This window comes from Rattus norvegicus, chromosome 7 (assembly GCF_036323735.1).
Source record: "Rattus norvegicus strain BN/NHsdMcwi chromosome 7, GRCr8, whole genome shotgun sequence".
In the NCBI taxonomy this organism is placed as follows: Eukaryota; Metazoa; Chordata; class Mammalia; order Rodentia; family Muridae; genus Rattus; species Rattus norvegicus.
Window position 1 is genome coordinate 105,512,699 of NC_086025.1, and position 26,438 is coordinate 105,539,136.

The 26,438-nt window shown below is 41.5% G+C and overlaps 1 protein-coding gene across 3 annotated transcripts in view; it reads right to left on the reverse strand.

Annotated features, from left to right (window-relative positions):
* Nucleotides 1–26,018, reverse strand: part of Fam135b (family with sequence similarity 135, member B) — a 268,886-nt gene extending 242,868 nt beyond the window's left edge. For 2 of the 3 annotated variants that reach the window (XR_005487230.2, XM_008765601.4), the window contains exon 1: nt 25,296–26,018. The gene's annotated coding sequence lies outside the window, so the exon portion shown is untranslated. The remainder of the gene's footprint in view (nt 1–25,295) is intronic. The other variant, NM_001427631.1, reaches the window with a different exon arrangement.
* Nucleotides 26,019–26,438: the final 420 nt, after the last annotated feature.

Consider the following 26,438-nt stretch of genomic DNA (forward strand, 5'->3'; position numbering starts at 1 on the left):
CGCTGCAGAGAGCCCGTGGGCAGCACCCCACGAGCGAACCTGAGCCTCGGGACCACAGGTAAGACCAAATTTTCTGCTGCAAGAAAGCTGCCTGGTGAACTCAAGACACAGGCCCACAGGAACAGCTGAAGACCTGTAGAGAGGAAAAACTACACGCCAGAAAGCAGAACACTCTGTCCCCATAACTGACTGAAAGAGAGGAAAACAGGTCTACAGCACTCCTGTCACACAGGCTTATAGGACAGTCTAGCCACTGTCAGAAATAGCAGAACAAAGTAACACTAGAGATAATCTGATGGCGAGAGGCAAGCGCAGGAACCCAAGCAACAGAAACCAAGACTACATACCATCATCGGAGCCCAATTCTCCCACCAAAACAAACATGGAATATCCAAACACACCAGAAAAGCAAGATCTAGTTACAAAATCATATTTGATCATGATGCTGGAGGACTTCAAGAAAGACATGAACACACTTAGGGAAGCACAGGAAAACATTAATAAACAAGTAAAAGCCTACAGAGAGGAATCGCAAAAATCCCTGAAAGAATTCCAGAAAAACACAATCAAACAGTTGAAGGAATTAAAAATGGAAATAGAAGCAATCAAGAAAGAACACATGGAAACAACCCTGGATATAGAAAACCAAAAGAAGAGACAAGGAGCTGTAGATACAAGCCTCACCAACAGAATTCAAGAGATGGAAGAGAGAATCTCAGGAGCAGAAGATTCCATAGAAATCATTGACTCAACTGTCAAAGATAATGTAAAGCAGAAAAAGCTACTGGTCCAAAACATACAGGAAATCCAGGACTCAATGAGAAGATCAAACCTAAGGATAATAGGTATAGAAGAGAGTGAAGACTCCCAGCTCAAAGGACCAGTAAATATCTTCAACAAAATCATAGAAGAAAACTTCCCTAACCTAAAAAAAGAGATACCCATAGACATACAAGAAGCCTACAGAACTCCAAATAGATTGGACCAGAAAAGAAACACCTCCCGTCACATAATTGTCAAAACACCAAACGCACAAAATAAAGAAAGAATATTAAAAGCAGTAAGGGAAAAAGGTCAAGTAACATATAAAGGGAGACCTATCAGAATCACACCAGACTTCTCGCCAGAAACTATGAAGGCCAGAAGATCCTGGACTGATGTCATACAGACCCTAAGAGAACACAAATGCCAGCCCAGGTTACTGTATCCAGCAAAACTCTCAATTAACATTGATGGAGAAACCAAGATATTCCATGACAAAACCAAATTTACACAATATCTTTCTACAAATCCAGCACTACAAAGGATAATAAATGGTAAAGCCCAACATAAGGAGGCAAGCTATACCCTAGAAGAAGCAAGAAACTAATCGTCTTGGCAACAAAACAAAGAGAAGAAAAGCACACACACATAACCTCACATCCAAATATGAATTGCACCTCACACAATAATAATGGGAGATTTCAACACCCCACTCTCATCAATGGACAGATCATGGAAACAGAAATTAAACAGTGATGTCGACAGACTAAGAGAAGTCATGAGCCAAATGGACTTAACGGATATTTATAGAACATTCTATCCTAAAGCAAAAGGATATACCTTCTTCTCAGCTCCTCATGGTACTTTCTCCAAAATTGACCATATAATTGGTCAAAAAACGGGCCTCAACAGGTACAGAAAGATAGAGATAATCCCATGCATGCTATCGGACCACCACGGCCTAAAACTGGTCTTCAATAACAATAAGGGAAGAATGCCCACATATACGTGGAAATTGAACAATGCTCTACTCAATGATAACCTGGTCAAGGAAGAAATAAAGAAAGAAATGAAAAACTTTTTAGAATTTAATGAAAATGAAGATACAACATACCCAAACTTATGGGACACAATGAAAGCTGTGCTAAGAGGAAAACTCATAGCGCTGAGTGCCTGCAGAAAGAAACAGGAAAGAGCATATGTCAGCAGCTTGACAGCACACCTAAAAGCTCTAGAACAAAAAGAAGCAAATACACCCAGGAGGAGTAGAAGGCAGGAAATAATCAAACTCAGAGCTGAAATCAACCAAGTAGAAACAAAAAGGACCATAGAAAGAATCAACAGAACCAAAAGTTGGTTCTTTGAGAAAATCAACAAGATAGATAAACCCTTAGCCAGACTAACGAGAGGACACAGAGAGTGCGTCCAAATTAACAAAATTAGAAATGAAAAGGGAGACATAACTACAGATTCAGAGGAAATTCAAAAAATCATCAGATCTTACTATAAAAACCTATATTCAACAAAATTTGAAAATCTTCAGGAAATGGACAATTTCCTAGACAGATACCAGGTATCGAAGTTAAATCAGGAACAGATAAACCAGTTAAACAACCCCATAACTCCTAAGGAAATAGAAGCAGTCATTAAAGGTCTTCCAACCAAAAAGAGCCCAGGTCCAGACGGGTTTAGTGCAGAATTCTATCAAACCTTCAGAGAAGACCTCATACCAATATTATCCAAACTATTCCACAAAATTGAAACAGATGGAGCACTACCGAATTCCTTCTACGAAGCCACAATTACTCTTATACCTAAACCACACAAAGACACAACAAAGAAAGAGAACTTCAGACCAATTTCCCTTATGAATATCGACGCAAAAATACTCAATAAAATTCTGGCAAACCGAATTCAAGAGCACATCAAAACAATCATCCACCATGATCAAGTAGGCTTCATCCCAGGCATGCAGGGATGGTTTAATATACGGAAAACCATCAACGTGATCCATCATATAAACAAACTGAAAGAACAAAACCACATGATCATTTCATTAGATGCTGAGAAAGCATTTGACAAAATTCAACACCCCTTCATGATAAAAGTCCTGGAAAGAATAGGAATTCAAGGCCCATACCTAAACATAGTAAAAGCCATATACAGCAAACCAGTTGCTAACATTAAACTAAATGGAGAGAAACTCGAAGCAATCCCACTAAAATCAGGGACTAGACAAGGCTGCCCACTCTCTCCCTACTTATTCAATATAGTTCTTGAAGTTCTAGCCAGAGCAATCAGACAACAAAAGGAGATCAAGGGGATACAGATTGGAAAAGAAGAAGTCAAAATATCACTATTTGCAGATGACATGATAGTATATTTAAGTGATCCCCAAAGTTCCACCAGAGAACTACTAAAGCTGATAAACAACTTCAGCAAAGTGGCTGGGTATAAAATTAACTCAAATAAATCAGTTGCCTTCCTCTATACAAAAGAGAAACAAGCCGAGAAAGAAATTAGGGAAACGACACCCTTCATAATAGACCCAAATAATATAAAGTACCTCGGTGTGACTTTAACCAAGCAAGTAAAAGATCTGTACAATAAGAACTTCAAGACACTGAGGAAAGAAATTGAAGAAGACCTCAGAAGATGGAAAGATCTCCCATGCTCATGGATTGGCAGGATTAATATAGTAAAAATGGCCATTTTACCAAAAGCAATCTACAGATTCAATGCAATCCCCATCAAAATACCAATCCAATTCTTCAAAGAGTTAGACAGAACAATTTGCAAATTCATCTGGAATAACAAAAAACCCAGGATAGCTAAAGCTATCCTCAACAATAAAAGGACTTCAGGGGGAATCACTATCCCTGAACTCAAGCAGTATTACAGAGCAATAGTGATAAAAACTGCATGGTATTGGTACAGAGACAGACAGATAGACCAATGGAATAGAACTGAAGACCCAGAAATGAACCCACACACCTATGGTCACTTGATTTTTGACAAAGGAGCCAAAACCATCCAATGGAAAAAAGATAGCATTTTCAGCAAATGGTGCTGGTTCAACTGGAGGTCAACATGTAGAAGAATGCAGATCGATCCATGCTTATCACCCTGTACAAAGCTTAAGTCCAAGTGGATCAAGGACCTCCACATCAAACCAGACACACTCAAACTAATAGAAGAAAAACTAGGGAAGCATCTGGAACACATGGGCACTGGAAAAAATTTCCTGAACAAAACACCAATGGCTTATGCTCTAAGATCAAGAATCGACAAATGGGATCTCATAAAACTGCAAAGCTTCTGTAAGGCAAAGGACACGGTGGTTAGGACAAAACGGCAACCAACAGATTGGGAAAAGATCTTTACCAATCCTACAACAGATAGAGGCCTTATATCCAAAATATACAAAGAACTCAAGAAGTTAGACCGCAGGGAAACAAATAACCCTATTAAAAAATGGGGTTCAGAGCTAAACAAAGAATTCACAGCTGAGGAATGCCGAATGGCTGAGAAACACCTAAAGAAATGTTCAACATCTTTAGTCATAAGGGAAATGCAAATCAAAACAACCCTGAGATTTCACCTCACACCAGTGCGATTGGCTAAGATCAAAAACTCAGGTGACAGCAGATGCTGGCGAGGATGTGGAGAAAGAGGAACACTCCTCCATTGTTGGTGGGATTGCAGACTGGTAAAACCATTCTGCAAATCAGTCTGGAGGTTCCTCAGAAAATTGGACATTGAACTGCCTGAGGATCCAGCTATACCTCTCTTGGGCATATACCCAAAAGATGCCTCAACATATAAAAGAGACACGTGCTCCACTATGTTCATCGCAGCCTTATTTATAATAGCCAGAAAATGGAAAGAACCGAGATGCCCTTCAACAGAGGAATGGATACAGAAAATGTGGTACATCTACACAATGGAATATTACTCAGCTATCAAAAACAACGAGTCTATGAAATTCGTAGGCAAATGGTTGGAACTGGAAAATATCATCCTGAGTGAGCTAACCCAATCACAGAAAGACATACATGGTATGCACTCATTGATAAGTGGCTATTAGCCCAAATGCTTGAATTACCCTAGATCCCTAGAACAAACGAAACTCAAGACGGATGATCAAAATGTGAATGCTTCACTCCTTCTTTAAATGAGGAAAAAGAATACCCTTGGCTGGGAAGGGAGAGGCAAAGATTAAAACAGAGACTGAAGGAACACCCATTCAGAGCCTGCCCCACAGGTGGCCCATACATATACAGCCACCCAATTGGACAAGATGGATGAAGCAAAGAAGTGCAGACCGACAGGAGCCGGATGTAGATCGCTCCTGAGAGACACAGCCAGAATACAGCAAATACAGAGGCGAATGCCAGCAGCAAACCACTGAGCTGAGAATAGGTCCCCCGTTGAAGGAATCAGAGAAAGAACTGGAAGAGCTTGAAGGGGCTCGAGACCCCAAAAGTACAACAATGTCAAGCAACCAGAGCTTCCAGGGACTAAGCCACTACCTAAAGACTATATATGGACTGACCCTGGACTCTGACCCCATAGGTAGCAATGAATATCCTAGTAAGAGCACCAGTGGAAGGGGAAGCCCTGGGTCCTGCTAAGACTGAACCCCCAGTGAACTAGACTATGGGGGGAGGGCGGCAATGGGGGGAGGGTTGGGAGGGGAACACCCATAAGGAAGGGGAGGGGGGAGGGGGATTTTGCCCGGAAACCGGGAAAGTGAATAACACTTGAAATGTATATAAGAAATACTCAAGTTAATAAAAAAAATAAATAAAAAAAAAAGATTTGAAAGGGGAAAATCTGGAAAAAATTCTAGAGCTGAAAAGAATATGAACATATCATCAAAATCAATGTTAACATGGGTTGAATTGTACTTTAAAATACTTCAAAAACGTATCTATTACAGTCAACTTCCTTTAGTAATAGAAACACATGAATACTGACATGTTCACATGTCACAGAATATTGCTTATTTATTTTAATGCTGTATATTGCTGAAGTGTTATTAAAGAAAATTTAATTTTTAGGATAAGACTGCTGAAGAATTTGGGCTGTCTTGCCCTGAAGTCTATAATTCTTCAACTCTCTCCCCTCCCTCTCTGTCTTTCATTTACTTATTTATTTTGAGACAGCCCCTCCTTTTTTTAAATCTATTTCTATTTCCATACACCCCATACTGGGCTTAAACTTTCTAGCCTTCGGCCTCAGCCTCTGGAGTTTTCAGAATAAAGTTATATGCCACGATAGACAGCTAATTTATTATTAAATAATCTAGAAAAATATGAATACACTATTATTCTTCTAAAGAAAATATTACAGAATGCTAACGATTGTAACATCTGGGTAGAAAAAAAAATGGGAATTCATTCTACCTTTCTGTTGCTTTTTTACATGATTGAAAATTTTCCTGTGAAAATCTTTGTGACATAGCATCCCAGTGGAATTTACAGAGCTGATAAGTGTCAAAACTCCCATTTGTATGTGAAAGCCCCTGTGCTTGCCAGGCCTGGTGAGGTAATATTTCTATTCCTCTGACACTCTCTTATTTACACATGTGTATGAGAGATCAACTGAGAGGAGTAATTGCATCATGTCTCATGACCCATCAGCCTTTAGCTCTCTGTGACTCAATATTCACAGACAGAAGAAAGCCTGCAAATTGCACAGCTGTGAAATTTTCAGTATTCTCCTCTTCTGTCTGGAAATAATCAATTTTATAATAATCCCACTGGTCCCAATGTCTGTACTCATCTTCCTTTTCTTCCTTTTTACTTTCCAGGCAGGCTGTTGGAATTTACATGCAATATTTGTGTTGGTCTATCAAATATAAGATACCTGACCTCTCTTGTGTCTATCCCAAATGACTTTTGACTCAGGGAGTTTTCACAAGGCAACTTGTGACTGGGTATTTCTCTAAGCAGACACACGTGTCTTCAGGGCCTGAGAATTTACATAAAGACTGCATGCTTTGACTGGAGACTTGAAGGATCATGTACTGTGTGACACCTTTAACTATGGAAATTCAAGTATCAAGAAAAGGCTCAAGGATGTAGAAATCATTAGAACCACAGTTTGCAACTACAGGATGGACTTCATGGGACACAGAGAGAGGGACATGGAGGAGCCCCATGCCCAAGAACTTAAAGAGTCAGAGGCCCTTTGATCAATCATGCAAACTGCATGTCTTTGGGCAAAGTTGCACGGGAAAACAAACATGCCATCAAAAGGAGCATAGGCAGCCTATGTCAAGCATCATGCTAATTAAACCTAATGATCGATGGTATCGGGGAGAAGGCAGTATGTTTTACCTTGGATTTCAGCAGGACTGTAGGCCATTACCTAATACAGAGCTGCCAGCATTCCACACATGCAGATTCATCAACTTGGATAGATAGAAGACTATGAGTATAAAGAGCCCCAAGATATTGGTCTCTCCTGGACCATGATGGAGACAGGGGCATAGTGGAGGGGCTTAAGATGAACTTTAAATGGGGTAAGAGTCAAATACAGGAAGGATGATTTCTGCCTTTGTTTTAAGGAAATAGCTGGACAAAACCAAAGTGCACTGGCCAAACAGACATTCAGAAATGCAAAAGGGCCATGAAAATCAAGAACAAGATTGGACCTTACAGAGTTCAAAATGCTTTGGAATACATCCTGGCTAAGTCTGGTATGGCTGTAAAGGAAGTAAGCCAGACTTGGGAGTCAGAATATTATTCATAGTAATTAAAGCCCCTGGAAAGGATCAGGACACCAGGATTTTTAACTCACATTAAAATATCAAAGGGCCAGATCACATGCCAGAAAGGAACATGGCATCTGGGAATTAACCATGAAATCAGAAAGGATATCTTATAAGGCAAAACAGAACTATTGCATGGCAGACAGAAGAAATTGATGGAAGAATAAAATCTGGGAGGGGTATGTGTACGGAGAAGTTCACAGACGTAAACCATGTTCAGTTTAGTCACCTGAAGACAAGTCCTTCCAATGACAAAGAGAACAAACTATATCCTATGAAGGGGAAACTAGAAGTGCATTAGTGATCCGTCCTGGAACACACACAGTAGGAGAAGAGTAATGAAAAATAAGGAGGTGGTAACACCCAGTTTAAACAAACTGGCTGAGATGCGGGTATAGAATCCATGCCAGGCATGTTCACAGGGTCATGTCCTTAGAAAAAGGGAGAGTAATTTCTCTCCTTTGCAGACACTACTGAGCTGTAGACCAGGATCAAGAGGAAGAAAGCTTTCTGTCCTGAAGAAACAAGTAAAGTTGTAAGCAATAGATGTCTTCTTCTATGCTATTTTCTAAGGCTGGGACTCAGAACCAGTTGATACAAGGAGGGTCTAGCCTCGGCAGGAATTCTATTTTTCCAGGGTAGCTGTGAAAATAGCCTGTCTGAGGACAGGGATATGAAGTGGTGGGGGCTAGGTTGTTAAAAGGAAGATGGTGAGCAGTTTATAGAGGTTTTAAGGCAACATGAAGAATCATGGCAAGTACATAATATAGCATTGGAAGGAGGCAGTTGATAGTGGTATGCCTTTCTAAGCAGCTCCTACAGCATCAGGACAGCCACAGAGTCATCTACCTGGTTTTCTAACTGATGCATTGATTAGCATATCTACTTAAAGACAAAGGAAACATGGTTTAATATAGAAGGAGTACATTTAAGTCCTGCATTGGGTAGAACACACAGACAGCTATATTCGGAAGTACAACCCTTAGTAGGAATCAGCACATTCTGGAAACACAGGACTAAAGTGTTCAGGTGAATTCTCCTCAACCTCAAACCACTTCTGCCTAGCTCTGCTCTTGACTGCACAGCTGGATCCAAAAGGGAAACCTACAACTAAGCATTAGAACCGATCAACGACCCAGCCCAGCCCAGCTCCGCCCACAGGAACACTCAGGCGTCTACAGGACATGAGAAGAATACTCCAAAAGCTTCTTGCCAACTAGCCTCTTGAGATACACAGTCCCAGCAATATAATGTGTAGTATCTTCTGATATGTTCTGCTATATAAATGTCCTGGTACTTGCATCACAAACTGCAAACCTCATAGCTGTACCTTGAGAAGTTCTAAATTCCAGTGGACATCTCACTTCTGCCTCTGAAGAGATGAGACTTCTTCAGTCTAACGCTCTCCCAACTGAGCTATTTCGGCGGCTGTTGAGATGAGACTTCTTAAAGGGTTCTAAGACAGATTCGGACCAAAATCACTTTAAGCCATTTTGGATGCCAAGGGTAGCCACTTAGAATAACATACTGTGACTTCATCAAAAGGCTACCAGAGTTCAGCCTGTCATTAGAGTACTCACATACAAAGACAAAATAAAGGAGGAAACTATTGCTGACCAATTGGTAATCATGTTCACATACATTTGAGTGCACTGATATGAGACAAAACTTTTCCATCAAATTGTGATTTTACTGCTTTAATTCAGCCAATCATTATGTGAGTGCACATAAAACTATAAACAGAACAAGCCCTTCAAACATAAACTATCCCTAGAGCCTTCTACAAGGGGTGCTGTGGGACAGATTTGCTATGCACGCTATATAAAGACCAGTATCCCATGTTTCATTTGATGATATCAGTGTGTTTCGAGCTAACCCTTAAATAGACTCAGTGGTTTTTATCTGAGATTTGCAAATCATTGTAAAAAAAAAAATCCAGCTGGTCAACAGAAAACAAATATAGCCCCAGTTCCTTCTTGGCAACATGAAGGAAGCATAATCTGCTCCGTGAATACAGCTGATGGAGTTGCCTGGACCATTTGTGGAGGGTGATGTGAATAGCTGGGACAAAAGTATGGAATAGGAATCCGCAAAGTGGGGGCTGGGGATTTAGCTCAGTGGTAGAGCGCTTGCCTAGGAAGCGCAAGGCCCTGGGTTCAGTCCCCAGCTCTTAAAAAAAAGAACCAAAAAGGAAAAAAGGAATCCTCAAAGTGCACATTGCAGTTCTGCCATTTGCCAACTGTGTGTCCATCTCCAAGTGATGGACTCTCTGAGCTTCTCATCCTATCTCATACAATGAGAAAAATGATACCTCCTATGTCATATTTTAGGAACAACAAGTGAGACATGTCAAATAAAAGGTCAGAGGCTAGTCCATAACTGTGACTCAATGATAGCACTCTATTTCATACAACTCCATGTCTACCGCAGATATAAGAAAGCAAGCTCATTAGGAACCTAGACATAAGCTGGGAAGCTGGCTTATTCAATACAGTGTCCATCCATTCCACAATCAGAGGCTCAGAATTCAGATTCCTAGAACCTAAATAAGAAGTCAAACATGGCAGCTTGTGTCTGTTATTCAACCTTCCGGGAGGAGACTATGGAGATATGTGGATTCCTGGATTAGGTAGCCATCCAGAACAGCTAATTAACTAGCTTCAGGTTCAGTGAGAGGCTGAATCTCAAAAAACAAAAACAAAACAAACAAACAAGCAAAAAACCAGACAGCTATAAAGGGAAAGGGAACATTCAGTATTAACCTCAGGCCTCCACATGCATGTGTAAACACACATGTAATGCACACTCATATGCACTAAACACACACACACACACACACACACACACACACACAGAAAATCTAGATATAAGGCTGGGTACATACCTTTAAGCCCAGCATTTAGAGACAAAAGCAGAAGTTAATTTTTTCCTATGCATTTTGTGAATTCGACTACAATCCTGATATCAGTAACATTGGCTGTGCTACACCCAACCCAGATCACCCACAACTCACAGACTCTGAGGATGGCTTCTAATGAAACACCATATTACTTCTCTGAAATATTTAGCTTGATGTTTCATTCTCTTGCAGGTAACCCACCTCCCCCTCCACATCAGAACCTCAGAACCTTTCAATATTCAACATGTTCCTTCAATATAAACGATACCTCCAGAAGTTGCCAGACCAATTTTCATTGTCATCTGCTTTCTTCAGGCTGTCAGCAAAACTTAACTTGAAAATAAATACTAAAGTACCTGTGAGGATATGAAGAGATTCTCTGACATTGCTGGGTAAATGATTAAAATAAATGAAAGACAGTTTGCCAAGAACACTTTTATTTTTCTTTTTTCTTTTTTTTTTTTCAGAGCTGGGGACCGAACCCAGGGCCTTGTGCTTGCTAGGCAAGCGCTCTACCACTGAGCTAAATCCCCAACCGCCAAGAACACTTTTAATATACCATCTTAGTTCACCATATAATATACAATCATATCCTTTGTAACTAATCTAATCTATATGAACCCCTGTGTCCATCTTAAAAAGTAGAAATTATACACAAATATTTTTGAAATCTTTATTCAAAAACGCCCAAACTTAGAAGCAACCAATATGTAAATGAACAGATAAACATATTGTGGCACCTCCAGAAGACAAAATATTATTCAGCACTAAGATGGGTTGTCACCTCTCGAAAAGGCACATAAGAGTCTTAAATGTACATTACTAAGGAAAGTAAGCAATCTGAAAACTGTGTGATTTCAACTATAAAACATCCTAGAAAAAAATAAAACTGTGGAAAAAACAGAAAAGGTCACTGATTCTGAGAGATTTGGGGCATGAGATCCCACACTGGAAAATACAACTCATCATATCCAAACCAACAAAATATTCATCAAGATTGAATCTCAATAGGAACCACAGACTCTGTGGTGCTGCTACGTTAGTGTAAGTGCATCGATTGAAAAGAAGGTACCTCTGTGAAGTTGAATGGGGATAGTTCCAGCAATACCTTACTATATGTACTGTGGTCCAGCTAAGCCCAGTCTTGTCAGACCTCAGAAGAGAGTGATAAATTCAACCCCTCGATGGTGGCGTGAGGCTTATCAGATGAGATGGATATTGAGATGAAAGGTGCCGTGTGTGTGTGTGTGTGTGTGTGTGCATGAGTGTGTGCACGTGCGTGTGTGTGTGCATGAGTGTGTGCATGTGCGTGTGTGTGTGCATGAGTGTGTGCACGTGCGTGTGTGTGTGCATGAGTGTGTGCACGTGCGCGCGTGTGTGCATGAGTGTGTGCACGTGCATGTGTGTGTGCATGAGTGTGTGCACGTGTGTGTGTGCATGAGTGTGTGCACGTGCGTGTGTGTGTGTGTGTGTGTGTGTGAAAAATAATATTGTGACAAAGGTATCAATGAGTCCCCCAGTTTCTTTTGGGGGACAGATCACCTTCTGGCCCTTAAAAGCCAAACTACTCAGGATTCTGGGAACTTCTTCAAAGGAAACTTCAAGGCCTGGGCACATTCCTCAATTCTGCAATGCCTGTCGCCCATTACACCGCACTGTTCCAACTTAGCTTCTATTTTACCTTCCCATGAGACCCATCTTAAAATGGCATACTGATTTTATTAAGTCTAGGTGTACATAATATATTTCACTGACATCCCAGAAGTTCCAGCATATACACTAGTCACGGAATTTTGAATTAAAGCACCCAGAGGGATGTTGAATTAAACCATACAAACAGAAAGGACAGGGGAGATTATGAATTCCGGTGAATGCTTTCCCCTCATTTTTGGCTCAGTAACTAATAACATATTGAAAATTAAGAGCCGAAAATTTGAATAAACACAGAAGACCTGATTTGCCCTGGATTTATTGCCATCTTTATTTATTGTTAATCCTAATAACTATCTCTCAATGCAGCTAGGTTTGCAGCCCAAAGATGTTGGCAACTGACCTGGCATTAATAACTACCCATGTCCCATAAAGGAGTCACCTCCCCTAAGTTATTCATGGGTTTAATCACTTCCTCTAAATTCCCAGATAAGTGGTAAAGAACCCTTGGTAAACCGGATGGTGAGGTTTCATTTGTGTGATTTTAAGCCACTTTAAAAAAAAATTATCAGTAACTAAATTTTAAATTTCACGAGAGTCTTAGAGTGATAAGAAAAGAACATGTCTTTGGGCATCAAAGTACTAAGAGATCAGCTTCTCACTTCCATTCAGGTTTGCTGTGCAACTAAGAACAGGTTCTGGCCATCTCGGTGCCTCTTCTCCTTACCTGTCATGATGGCTGATAATAGTTTCTACATACTAGTAGCATACTAGTTGCATTCTAGTGCAACACAGAGCACTACCTAAGGGGAAAACTTCTTCAGCCCTGGTACACAGAGGGGCTTAAAAAGGATCTGCCTTCTCCTTCCCTCTCTTCAGTACAGCTTGAAAACTCAAGGCTAAAATGTCCCTTAAGAACAATTTTATGGCTGCTTCCTTTACGTCCAATATTCGTGCAATTTAAAAAGCAAGAGGAAACAAAGGAAAGCATGGGAACCTTATTGTGTAATTCACAATCAATTCTATAAATTACTATCCAATTCCTCCCAAAGGCCAACAGAAGCTTGCATGCTGAAATACCACATTTGACGGATTCTACCCTGGCCCCAAGATTTCAAAGATAATCTTATCTTTATATATTTCCTTTAAACAAACAGAAGAGGTAATTTATTCTTCAGTGTGTTTTATGCTCTCATTTAAAATGAACAAGGTTTCATAAGAGCTACCATTTCATCTGCCAGCAGCAGTAGCACCTCAGTTCCAATGGCGCGTGCCCCAGAAACCCATTTCCAAATAACTTATATCCAATCTTTCAAATAGAAAATACTCTCCTATTTAATTTCATCAATGTCAGATGTGAATTATTTCAGAAAGCTCTCTTCCGCTTTATTCTAGCCAAGTCTAAATAGAGTATAGCTTAGTTTTTTGCTTGAAGACTCACTGCTTTGCTTCTGTGTATGTCCTCAGCTCAGGGCTGTTACACATGATACCCTAGAGACCCCAAAGTCACGATCATCTCCTAAGTGTGCCACACAGAGGGTCCAAGGTCCTACCTAACAAACACTGCTACCCCATAGCCTATCCTATGAGATAAGCCATTTGAGGAAAAGTGTGACTTCAGAGCCTTGTTTCTGGCTCCAGGGTCTGGAGGGGTGGCTCAGTGGTTCAGAGCACATGCTACCTTTGCAGAGGACTCGTCTTCAGCTCCTAGCACCCACATAGCACCTCCAAACTCTCTGCCACTCCAGTGCAAGGAACCACAACACTATTTTCTGGTCTTCTGGAGCACTGTACACACATAGTCAATACACACATGTGCAGGCAAGCAACAATACATATAAAATAAATCATTTTAAAGAGTAAAATGTTGCCTCTGTCTTCTGATGACTAGTGTTCAAGCCACTCTTTAATCAGGGCAAACATCGACTACCCCCACCCCCAAGCACCTTGAATTATAAAAGATTTTGTTCAGTTTTAGTTGTGCTATTTTGCTGCTAATAACAGTCCCATGTGAGATGCAAATTATGGTTGCTACATGGGTAAAGAAACCTCAGTTAATATAAGATAAATAATACATTTATGTGCTGGATAACCCAGGGAGATCTGAGATTCTAACCAGGACTTTTGGAAGATTGTTGCTGAATCCACAGATGAGGGGAGGGCACTATAGAGCAAGAAAAGCAGCTATAAAGAGAGACATATAATGAATTGAGAGAAAAAGATTTGGCCTGGAGTAGCAATGGAATCCCAGAATAGCAAAATTCAACAAGTATGCTCAGAGAAGAATTAGGATGACTGCCCATAGGTTAACTGACATGTAATGCCTGATATGTGCACAATTGTCACCAAGCAGGATAGAGGAGAAGCTTCCTGTGCTGGGAAGGTGGACTTGAGCATGGCACAGAGCTCATCTAGTAGGACTTCGGAGGCACCTATGATAATTATAAGACTTGACCACTCCCTTCCCATTCTCTTGTCTACCCTCAGGGTTTTCTTTATAGTTCTGTTCTTTTCAGTTGCCTTAAACTCTTTTAATGTCTTTTCTGAGATTGTAGTTTAATTATAAAATTTCTCCTTTCCATTTTCCCTTCCTTCAAATCCTCTCATATATCCCTCCGTCCTTTAAAAAAATTGTTATTGCGTAACAAGTATTGATACACACACACACACACATATATATACATACATTTATATATATACATATATATTATATATATATATAACCTGTTCAGTTCATATGCCACTTATATGTAGTTTTTGGGGCTGGCTGACTGGCATTGGGCAAGAAATTGGGGTATTCTTTCCCAAACAGTAAGTTTATACATAGAATCAGACCCAGGCAGATGTTTTTATATATGTGCTGAATTCTTTCATTTATCAGTGCCTCCATCTATGTTTTCAGCAAATGATAATATTTCCTTCTTATTTGCATTCATGCTTTGGGGGGACAAGCAGAGAACAGTGCTGTGAGAATGGAAAAAGAAGATATGGCAATGTGGCTTGGCTTCCAGGCACTCCAAAGGCTAGGGGAACCTTTGTGTAACAACAGGTATTTACATGACTTTCTCAAAGGTTCCCCTAAGGGTCTAGTTTGTGCCAAAAGCAGGCTGGGCAAGTTCCCATTGAAACAGTTTATCATGTGAGGGTTTCTCTACTATGTACTCTTCACAGAATTTTTGTGTCAGTGCATAACAAACAGAACATAGTTACTGTGTTCTTCTGAGAATTGTTCCTGGCTGATGGCAACGTCTCCCAGAAACACTTGAGAAGAAATGTGGCCAAAGACAGTCCAATAGATCATCACATAATTCTGGCTCCTTGTGTTATGGGCCAGTGAGATTCAGAGTCTTATGAACAATCTGGCTGTGACCAAAGCTATAAACACATGTGTACCGTGTCCCTCTCTCCTCTCACTCTCTCTCTCTCTCTCTCTCTCTCTCTCTCTCTCTCTCTCTCTCTCTCTCACTCACTCTTTTCTTCCCTCTCTAATTTTCTTTCTTTCTGTACCTCTCTAATTCCCTGGCCTTTTTGACAAAGAGAAAACTTCCGTGACTCACTCTCAGGAACCCTATTTCTGGCTATATGTCTCAGAGATCTGATCAAAGGTGCAGATTAACAAGATTCTTCCACAGAAACCAAGGTGCTGCCTAGGGTCCCTGGGAGAACAAGTATCAGAACTAGGGTGACCTCTCCAGCTGTGCTATCCAGGACTGAGTAGACTTCCCAACATACCATTTACAAACTGTACAGTCCTAGGAAAGATAGAGTAATTGGTAACTCTAGTTGAAACAGGGATTTTTATCCAAAACACGCTTTCCTCTAAAGATGTTTTTTGTTAACATACCCCTGTGCTATGTACATTCAGAAGACATGCTATGTTGGCACTAAGAATGCATCCACTACATGATATACATATATGAATAGTCACAGTTCGAAGGAAGTGCATCCCTGTGGTAGAAAATATATCCTTTCCTGGAAACTAACTATAAGGAAATTGGGGACTCTGTGATGACTCTGTTAAGGTTTAATAGGATTTTTTTGTTTAATTTTTCTGAGAAAAATGATTGTGTATTTTATCACATGTTCAAAGGATCCTTGACATTATTAAGATTCAGAATCACTATCCAGGAGGACATGGCTCTTATCTTTGGATTAAGTAGAACAGGGTGCTGAACTAGTGCTCCATACTTACTGGTCTCAATAGGAGACAACTCCCAGGAAATGCTAAAACACCTGTCTCTGGGCAAAGCAGTATCACGGGTAGCAGTCATCTGCTTTACGGCTCAGTCCACCTTATTCTAGGTCATGAGGGATTAGTATCTCTTCTATTAAATTGCAACTTGATAGACATTTGCCAGAGTTGGCAGGGAACACAGGCAGGGATGGCTGCTGTCCCAGAGGAAGGAGCCACCATATCTGGGACCAGGCTTTAGTGTACCTTTGGACCAAATGCCCACCCTAACCAAGCTGTGCTAAACTTCACTTCAGCAGAGCAGTGGTTACTGATTTTTAAACTGAAAATAGAAAGCAGTATTTTATATTATTGGATATTTCTGGTGTTAATTACCTATAGTTTTTATAATTATTGCACTTTTTGAGTGTTTGGTGCAGCTATAAACACAGCAAAGTCCTGGCATCCGTATTCTTGTCACCTCGTAAGGGAGAGTCACTAAGAAAACAATTTAATACATCTGTAATACAACTTCAGAGGATAATACAACCATGAACACTACAAAGTAACTCCTGTGCCTAGAATCGTGGAGAAGCTTCCAGAGAGAGCTCTATGAATAAAGGGCCTGGATAAGGGAAGAAATGAGCTACAGGGACCTTAGAAACAGTGCAACCCTGACAGTGGTTTCATCATGATGAGACAAAATGAAACTTACATAGGAGGGAAATTCACTTTTGATTTTCATTCTGGATGGGAAGAGACAGAGACCTATAGGTTTAGAAGAGGGGTTTTCTTTTAAATAGTTACAAATTTTATTATCATATATTAATTTTAGAAATTCATGAGTTTGTGACTTTTATAAATGTATGTAATATACTTTGATCATATTGACCTCCACATTACTCTCTATTGTCCACCACCTCCATTCTTGGTTTTCTCATCTCCCCAAATAATGCCAATGTTTTAACTTAGGGAATTCTGTGTACTTTAGAAGTTCATCAGTGGAAATGTATTTATTTAAATACCTGTTATGTCATTTTAAATTTTCATGTTGTATATTGTATAATGTACTGGTCACCTCCTTTCAGTCCCTCCATCCCTCCAGCTCCCAGCTTCCCACAAATATTTTTCATCTCCTGTCAGGTCTCTTTTATAACTCATTAAGTCTAATTACTGGTATTCATATGCCCATATATGTGAAGGGCATCATTCAAAATAAGCAACTTACCAATAACTACCTCTCTCAGAGAAAAATGTCTGTCCCACCCTCAAGGGCTGTCAATTGCCATTAACTCCTCAGCCAGGACTGGGTCATCGGGAGTTCCTTCCTCACTCTGTGTACTTCTCCTTATTGACTTCCTTGGGATGGTCACTTCTATCCCTATTCTCTCAACTAATGTCTGCCCATGGCTTCTTTATTCATCCAAGAACTTTCTGAGTTTTATAATTTATCTCTACTTACCTAAAATATACATGGATGCCCTCAGAGACTTTAAATTACTTTTTCAAAGAGAATTCATAACTTCCCCCTTAAAACCTTACAATTCAGCCATATGCCTCCCAACCAAAGTCAACAACAAATCCTATGTGCAATGACACGGCTGTCATCATCATCTTCTCTCCCGCCTGGTATATTGAGTCTTCTAGAAAAGCCCTCAGTCCACTGACTTAACACATCTCAAGTTCCTAGTACTGCCTCCACCCCAACTGCCTTCATGAGTTGAAGCATCTTTGTTTCCATGTACCCTGCAGTTCCCAATTCAGCCACTGGTTCTGGCCTCCACACCTCCTATCTTCTCTCAATGTATTCTCTATACTTCAGACAGAATGGAAAGCCTCGAATAATAAATATTTAGCTGTATTTGTCACTGTAAAATTTGCCCACAACTCACATTCACATCCAGACAGAACTAAATTCCTCCGTAAGGTGCTCATGACCCTGTTTGATTCAGTGCTTAACCCTGCCTTTTGCTTTATCAATCCTTGACTCAAGCCTACCTGAAGTACTTTACACCCTTACATTCATTCTTCAGTGTGCCTTGCCCTATGCAACTCATGGTCCCTACACTGGTTTTATCCTTTATCTGAAACACCTCACACCTCCATATTTGTCTATATAATGTCTACTTGCCATCCCTATCCCTTTTTAGATACCTTTCCTTCCAAGAAGCCTCCCACAGCACCTAGTTGAAATTGGATATCCTTCTAATTTCCTGTCATAGTGCTCTGCAAGAGCCTCTAATGTGACTGACCATAGTGACTGACCTCCACTCTGTTTCTCCTCATTGTATATTTCTTAAGGTAAGAAACATTATATACAGCCCCCTAAGCTTCTGGAATAGAATAAGGGTCATAAAGTACACTCAGGAAATGGATGTGGACCACATGAGTCCTGGTAGCCAAGCTTATTCACAGTACAAGTTGGAAAAATTACCCTAGAGGGATGATATTCCTACTTGAGGGGCACAGTTTGTTTCAGAGTCAGCACTAGATTATCGGTTTCAGACTGTCTTAGATGTTTAAATAGTTATGTGTGGGTTTTTGTTTCATGTTTTGTATATGTGTGTGTGTGTGTGTGTGTGTGTGTGAGAGAGAGAGAGAGAGAGAGAGAGAGAGAGAGTGTGTGTGTGTGTGTTTTACAGATGACCAAAGCCAGGGCTTTGTGCAAGAGAGGCAAACATGTGCTAACTGAACTGTGATGTTTATGCTCTTATCCATTTTTTTCCATACTAGGCTTCTAATAGAAGGTGACCCGATATCCTAAACTTGTTAAAATACAGCTCAAGAAGAGTAAATATCTAAGCACAAAAAATTCAAATATTCAAGTCAAAGCTGAAGTTTCGGGATTTAACTGACTATTGGGGAGAAGGAGAGGAGCTGTGAAGTCAGTGAAGGCCTCATAGGATCCTTTCCTTAAGACATTACCAGGAGGCACACCTGATTGTAAGAGTCAGAGTCAGGAGGATAGAGTCAGAATTGTCTTTGCCATTTGAGCTGTATCTCATGTCCGTTCAGAAACTTCCTGCTGGGATCTGTGGTCTAGAAAAATGCTCCCTCAGAGAGAAACACATGGCTTTGCCTCTGGAAGAGTCATGTGCTCAATGCTCACTCATGACTCAGGATGGTACATACCCCTTCTCTTTGGTATCCTTGCCAATTCCCCCATAGCTGCAGACCATGAGCTTAGAGACTATTACATGACTTCAACATCTGCCTTAGCAAAACAAAATTAGAAAGAGAGCTCTCAGGGGAAAAGAAACAATCTCCCTGCATCATACAACCAAACAAAGAAAAACTGTAAGTTTTATTAAAATATAAGGTAAGACATCAAAGATTGGTGTGGGAAAAAAATGTCTAAAATAGAGGAAGAGTAAGCACCAAGTAGTCAGACTTCCCAATGAATGCCAAGCCAGAGCTCTTCCAAAAGGATTCATTTAGGTTTTTATGACTCAGTAAATGTCTTCTGAAGCATTTAGTCTGGGTGGTCTTGGGATCCAACTGCCAGGACATTCATAGTACATCAGAGAGATATAACATTAATGAATAATGGTTTAATTTATTATTGAGAATATTATTGTTTGTCTTCTGAATCATTCTAAATGTTGGACTCCTCACTTCCTTAGAGTCCAGAAAGTTTGTACTCATACATAAATTTATTCACTGAACAGCAGTGCACTCAGCTCACATCATGAGAAGACCTGTTATACTTCTGGGAGTCCCCAGAAGCCAATGTTATATTCATTCATTAATTGATTTATTTAATACACATAAACTGAGCAACTGTCACTTAAGAGAATTTGTTCTACCAATGGAAGTCCCACAGTGAATTTTTTAAAGTACCCCACAGAAAGGTATAGCAAAGAAGAGTCTTGGTTCAGAAGTAGATGACAAATGACACTATAACCAGAATAGGTTGTGGGCAACCATTTGCTTATGGAAGAAAGGAGGATCCCAGAAAGATGCAGCTCCATGGTCTGCTGAATATGGGCAGGAAGGTCAGAAGTTAAAAGCGAATGTTGTGACAGGTGGGGACAGTAATAGAGGCTATGGCAAGGGTCTGACTTAGAGTGGAAATAGGGTTAAGGTTCAGAGAATAGGTTTCAGCTTTCAATCTGAGTTATAAAAGCACAGAAGGGCTTTGGTTTATCAAATCTGATTTTAATTTTCCAGCCATCTAGCCAGTTATGAATCATAGGCTCACCAGGCAGGCCAGCATGCTAGCTCAGAGCCTGATTGATTAGTTCAGGTTAAGAGTAAAAGGACCAGGCACAGAGTCATTGTAGTAATTCTGAAAAAGTAACCAGAACGACAACTGTGCCTTTCCCTCCTTTTCCTTCAGTGCTTCCCAGACCCTATAGAGCTCCACCAAGACATCCATCTGAGAGATGAGGTCCTACGTTCACTTCCCTTGCACCCTTTTCATAATGCTAGTTACTTCCTATTCTCAGCATCCCCACCCCCACTGCCTGACTGCAACAACTCTCACCTGCGAGCTGACCTATCAGGACATCCTGTGTTTCATCTGATCTAGCTTTTCTAATCTCTCTTCCACTCTGCAGCTGAAGAGATGAGAGCATTCTGCACAACTGCTGATCTTTCCATCGTTTGCCATGACCTTCAGAAGAAAGGGAGATCTTTGGAGGCTAGTTTATGGATGCTCTGTGATGCCACCTCTTCATGTCTTACCAACATCAGTTGACAACACTTTATACCTCAGCCCTGCCTTATACTTCCTTTGTAGCACTCCTTCCATTTTTGTATCCCTCCCTAAACTCATTTGCCTCCCCTCCATTCTCCATATACAAATTCTTTCCCACCTGAGCTTAGACCTCCTCTGCTATACAAATCCAACCTTTATAGCCTTTCCGGGGAAATGGTTAGAAGGTCCTTCCCCTGACTCCTATAACCTTGAACATTACTTGGTGCATTCTTCTTAGTTTCTATGTCTGATACCCATAAACATTTAGTTTATTTAAAAGGTCTTTTCACAGCTCAGAGTGGAACCTCGGCCTGACATGGGGAAGGAGAGAGGGCAAGGAAGTTTCCATAATGTCCTCACACAAAATGATCAAGATCCTACTCCATCTACACCAAAGGGAGAGGACCACAGAGCACCGGTTCATAGTGTCAGTTTACTTTGTAACATGAGGGCCATCCTTTGCTACAACTTCAGAGATATCTCTGCAGCCACCTAAAAATCACTCATGTTTTGGCAAAGGCACTCAGCATTGCTGAGCCCCCAGCATGTTCCAGGAAACCCAAAACAACAGCGATGCCATGAGTTCCCACTAATTCTCTCAAATAATATTTGATTTCACATATACACTTGCCAGTTAATTAAATAAAGAAGTTCTTGTAGGCTGGACAATGTAACAAAACATTTTACCTGGAGGGGAGGTGGAATGAGATATCCAACTGATCCCAAAAGCCAAACCTCACATTCAATATCCTTGCCTCACAAGGGAAGAAAAAGGTTCCTCATGGCTGCAGTGGCATCAGGAATTAAAGTGTAGAGTTTGAGCACGTTGTGAGGTTTGAAGGAAAGGATGGATGGAGGACCAAAGATAGAAGACTGGAGATGTAACCTCAGTAAAGAGCATAGGTCAACATACTTGAGCATGGAAAGAGAGTTAAGCAGGGATATTGAAATCCTCCAGGCTGTTTAAGGATTATGAATCCAAGGTCTGGAAATGAGGGACAAGTCAACAGTCCTTTAAGCAAAGTGATGTCAGAGTCAGAACCCACTCCTGAATCAGAGCCACAGCCAATTGTAAACCCCCCTCAGACTCCCACATCTAGCCAAAAGGAATCTCTCTCCCTCTCTCTCCTCTCTCCCCCCTTTTCTCCCTCTCTCCCTCTCCCTCTTTTCTTTCCTTCTTTCCTCTTCCCTTCTTTCCCTCCCACCCTCAATTACAGTGTCTCTTTTGTAGATGAAATATAGCAAAGAAATGGATTTAGGGCATTTAAAATAATTCTGAAACCTTCTATAATTGGCAACTATACTTTTCACTGTGAAGTCACATGCCACTATTTTTTGTTTGTTTGTTTGTTTGTGTTGCTTTTTACTTCATTTTTACTTTACATCTTCTGAGGTTACCTTCCTAGAACGTAACCATCATTATGATACCTTACAGAGAAGGCAAGTAGCCAAGGGAATACAATGATTTACTGAAGGTCACAGTAAGCTAACAGGAAGAGGAGACAGAGCTTTTGGAGTGTATCTCATCTGATGCTGTGCAATTAAGCCCAGCGATGTTGCTCATTTTCTAGCAGAGAAATAAAGAAAAAGAGAGCATGAGCTTTTTCCGGGTACTCTATGGATCATGGGAAGGTTTTTTATTCCTTTTTTTTCCTTTTTGCACAGCTACTACTTTACTCCAAGTGTTCAGCATCCACTGTGAGATTGACTTCAACGACCATGTGCTACAAATGAGGAAACTGAGGCAAAGAAGAGCCTAACACCCTAGCTTTCAGTCCTCTTAGAACCTGGGTTCAATTATAGGCTTCCTGAAGCCAGGTTATATGGTTTTCCAGGATATGAAAAGCTGAGTCAAAAGAGGGAAATAGAAGGAGGAGAAATACAATCCAAGTCTGAGATATTCAGCAAATATTATATGAAATCATTTTTAGCATCAGAATTCCAACAATTCTAAAGTGCCCCTTGTAAAGAAATGAACATTTCATGACTAGGCTTGTGTTTGCTTCACTGGAAAAAAGGCACAGGCTTTGTGAGGTCTCCTTCAGGACAGGTGGCCAAATTGATGGCTCATTCTCTCAGCACCATAGGGTGTGGGATCACAGGAGAGGCAGGGGAGGAGAGGCCCCTGCCCTCATGGAGCATAGAGTCTAGGGAGAAGTGATATTTAACAAGCGGTGACACAGCACAGTCTGTCGGTCGCATCAGGTACAGAGTGGCAAGGAAGCAGAGGAGAGGATCAGAGAAGGCTCCAGATATGATGGAGCCTTTGAACTGGGCCACAAAAGAGAAGAAAGTAAGAAACAGTTACTTTCTGCAGAGACACCAGCATGGGCAAAAGCAGAAGCACAAAAGAAGAGAGCCCAAGCCTGGGCTCATTTCAGAGATGGCAGTTCCCTCAGCTGTGAGATCAAGCTGTACGGATTTGGTCAGGTTCATCTAATAAATCTGGCATCAGAGAGCAGAGTGGGATTGAGACAACTGCAGCCAGAGAAGGCTCCACAGTGCCTGCAACATTAAACGGAGTCCTCACTTTGTGAAAATATCTCTTTACACTATCCGATGCTTGGTCCCCCTTGTGATACACAGAACAAACACTGTTTGGGGAGAGAGGAGCACCACTTTCCATGGCAAAACTAGCACTTGACCTTCAGCAGCCATAAACAAGGAGGACACGCAGTGTTTCCCCCCATAAAGCCCTCCTTATATTGCCCAGGTATTTCTGGAACAAGACAATATCCCAGCCACGACTCACTGACTAATAGTTTCACTATTTCCATAGGTGTAATGCCTTGCTAATCTAAGGAGGTTTTTTTTTTTCTTTAGAAAATGATGACTTCCTTAAAATTGCATTAGTCATACGTAAGGGTTTAAAATCCTTCCCCATTTGTATCCTCTGCCATTACATTTTATTGTTATGAGAGGCTACCAAACTCTAAGGATTGCTGGCATCACATTCTGTGGATGAAAAAAAAAATCCCAATAAGGCAGGAGCAATTCAAGGTCATACAACAGGTATGATGAAACCAGAGTTCAGACCTGTTTGTTTCTGATTCCAGAATCATGCCCTCTTTCATCTATACTACAATGTAGCATTTCCCTATAATATATTGTCCTCATTGTGGCATAAATACCCAGATGAAATGCTGGCTAGATCACATCCTCTTGGGTAACATAACTACATCATAAATTAAAAGCCCAATTAAAGAACATACCCTTTTAACTGGGACTTACCACAGTCCCCCGAGGCTAAGATATAAAAGGAGAACCCTTTCACAGTCAGTGGCTATCCATCCTAGAAACTCTCCAGAAATCTGCTAAACTCTATGAAGAGCTTTTGAATCAAATAACTCAACCAACACACCTCTCTCTCCTGGGGTCTTCTGGTGTTCTTCTGCCAGCAGAACTGGGTTAAATCATGTGTCAAACTCTAGCCCTCGCTATAGCCTAAGATGCAGACTACAGTCCGTCATACAGTGTTGACAACTCAGGTGCATCCAGGGTTTAAAACAAACTTAACATTAAGAGCACTGGAGCCTAGTGGAAAACATTGCCCTCCTGGTTTATATGATGGGTTAAAGTGGAGTTCTCTTCTTCAGTTGTCTGAAAGTAGGATAGTTCATCAGTAGCCAAGGGCCAGAGGGTGTCTCTAACACCATCAGTGTTTGTTTTGCTGGCATGGGGGAGGGAGGGAAAAGTAGGTGAAGAGAAAAGGGGTGTTCTCGTTTTATTCTGGTTAAAAATTTATTTCTGTTAACATCCAATCCCCCAGTGACCAAAAACATCTTATGTATAGAACAGTAAACTTCAGGCATACCTCAAACCTTAATAGTTACTACTACCTTGCCTAAACATTCCCTGCAGTGATTGTGTTTAAAGCGGGCTGTCCATAGGAAGGGCTGCTATGTGTTATAGTCCCTTTCCATGCCACAGCTGAACTATAGTGCTCCCCACCCCCAAAAGAGATGGTCTCTGAGTCAGCTTGCCCCACATAGAACAGAGACCACAGCCCCTCCACCTTTATAAGGTTTTCCTTTGAGCCTGTCCTGAGTCCAGTGGCTCAGGGGGACCTGGACAGGTCTGAACAATCCCCTTAGGACCACCACATTCACACAGTCACATTTAATGGTCCTTGTCTCTCAAGACATGCCCACATGTGGGGCAAGATCAGAGGACAGAGATATCTGCGGGAAAAATAGATTAAGATATAAAAAAAAAAATCGCGGAAGAATCCCCATTCAGTAATAGAAAGCCATCCAACTAGCAGCCACACTTCCAGAAACGTCACTGCCACAGAAAGAGTTTTACAGCTGGTGACCCCCACAGCGTTTTCACCTACCTGTCTCCCACTGCAGAGCTCTCTCTCACCTCTACAGGGCCCTGTTCCAGCTTTGGTCCCGTTCTCTTCTTCTCTCCTTTTCCAGCAACCAACACTGGCAGCGACTGTGGGCGGACCAAGGAGTCGGCAGCACCTGCGAGCTCTGTCTCAGGTCTCTACTCAGAGGCTGCCTGGAGGAGGAGCAAGCGGATGCTGCCCTCACCGCCGCCGCCGCCGCCACTGCCACTGCCGCCGTGGTGCTGATGCGGTTGCTATGGTTATGGAACTCCGCAGCTGCCCCCTCTCTTGGTGCAACAGCTGCCCGGCCACCGCGGCCTCCTGGCAGCCCAAGCTAAGGTGCCCAAGGCAAGGTAGTGAATGTGGTTAAGGGAATTCTTCCCCCGCTTAGGAGAAGACTGGGAGCCTGCACTTGAGCTGTGGCTGGGTCTCACCTCCAGCGCCCTTGCTCTCCTTCCAAGCAAGAACCTAAGGCCAGACTCCAGTAACACACAGAGCGCGCTCAAGGCCTAGAGAGCCCTCCGTGCCGCTCAGCTCTGCTCCTGCAGCCTCTGCGTACCGGGTTAGGCTGCGCGACTAGCTGGGAGGCGCCGCTCTAGTCCCCCACCTCTGTTGGCCAGAAGAGCCTAGGCGCGCCAGGCTGTCCTGCCGCCAAACCCCGCCTGCTCGCAGGCTCTTCTGCCTGCCGGCCCGGCCTGTGGAGGGCGCAAGATGCTGGGCCAAAGAAGTCTGTCCCCAACCAGCCCAAGATGTCCAGGAGCATGCTCAGTCTCCACACGGGGATTGTCCTCCAGAGCCAAGATAGCAATGCAGTTAGAAGGAAAGGTTTCTTTCAGACCCCAGGGGAGAGAGATATTAAACTTGGGAGAAGTAGGGGATGCAACAAGTACACACCTAAATAAATAAATAAATAAATAAATAAATAAATAAATAAATAAATAAATAAATGGTCTGAAAGCAGGAAGTGACCCATACTACTATTACTAAATATGCAATGGTCATTGGGCCATCATTTGCACATGTTCTTCATGCTAAACTCTGAGAGTTCAGAGGTATGCCAAGTAGGTCCATGGAGAAAATAAGAACAATGGGAAAACATAAGCGAACTCCCATCTACTGCCCATTCTTCAGCGAGAAGTTTGCTTG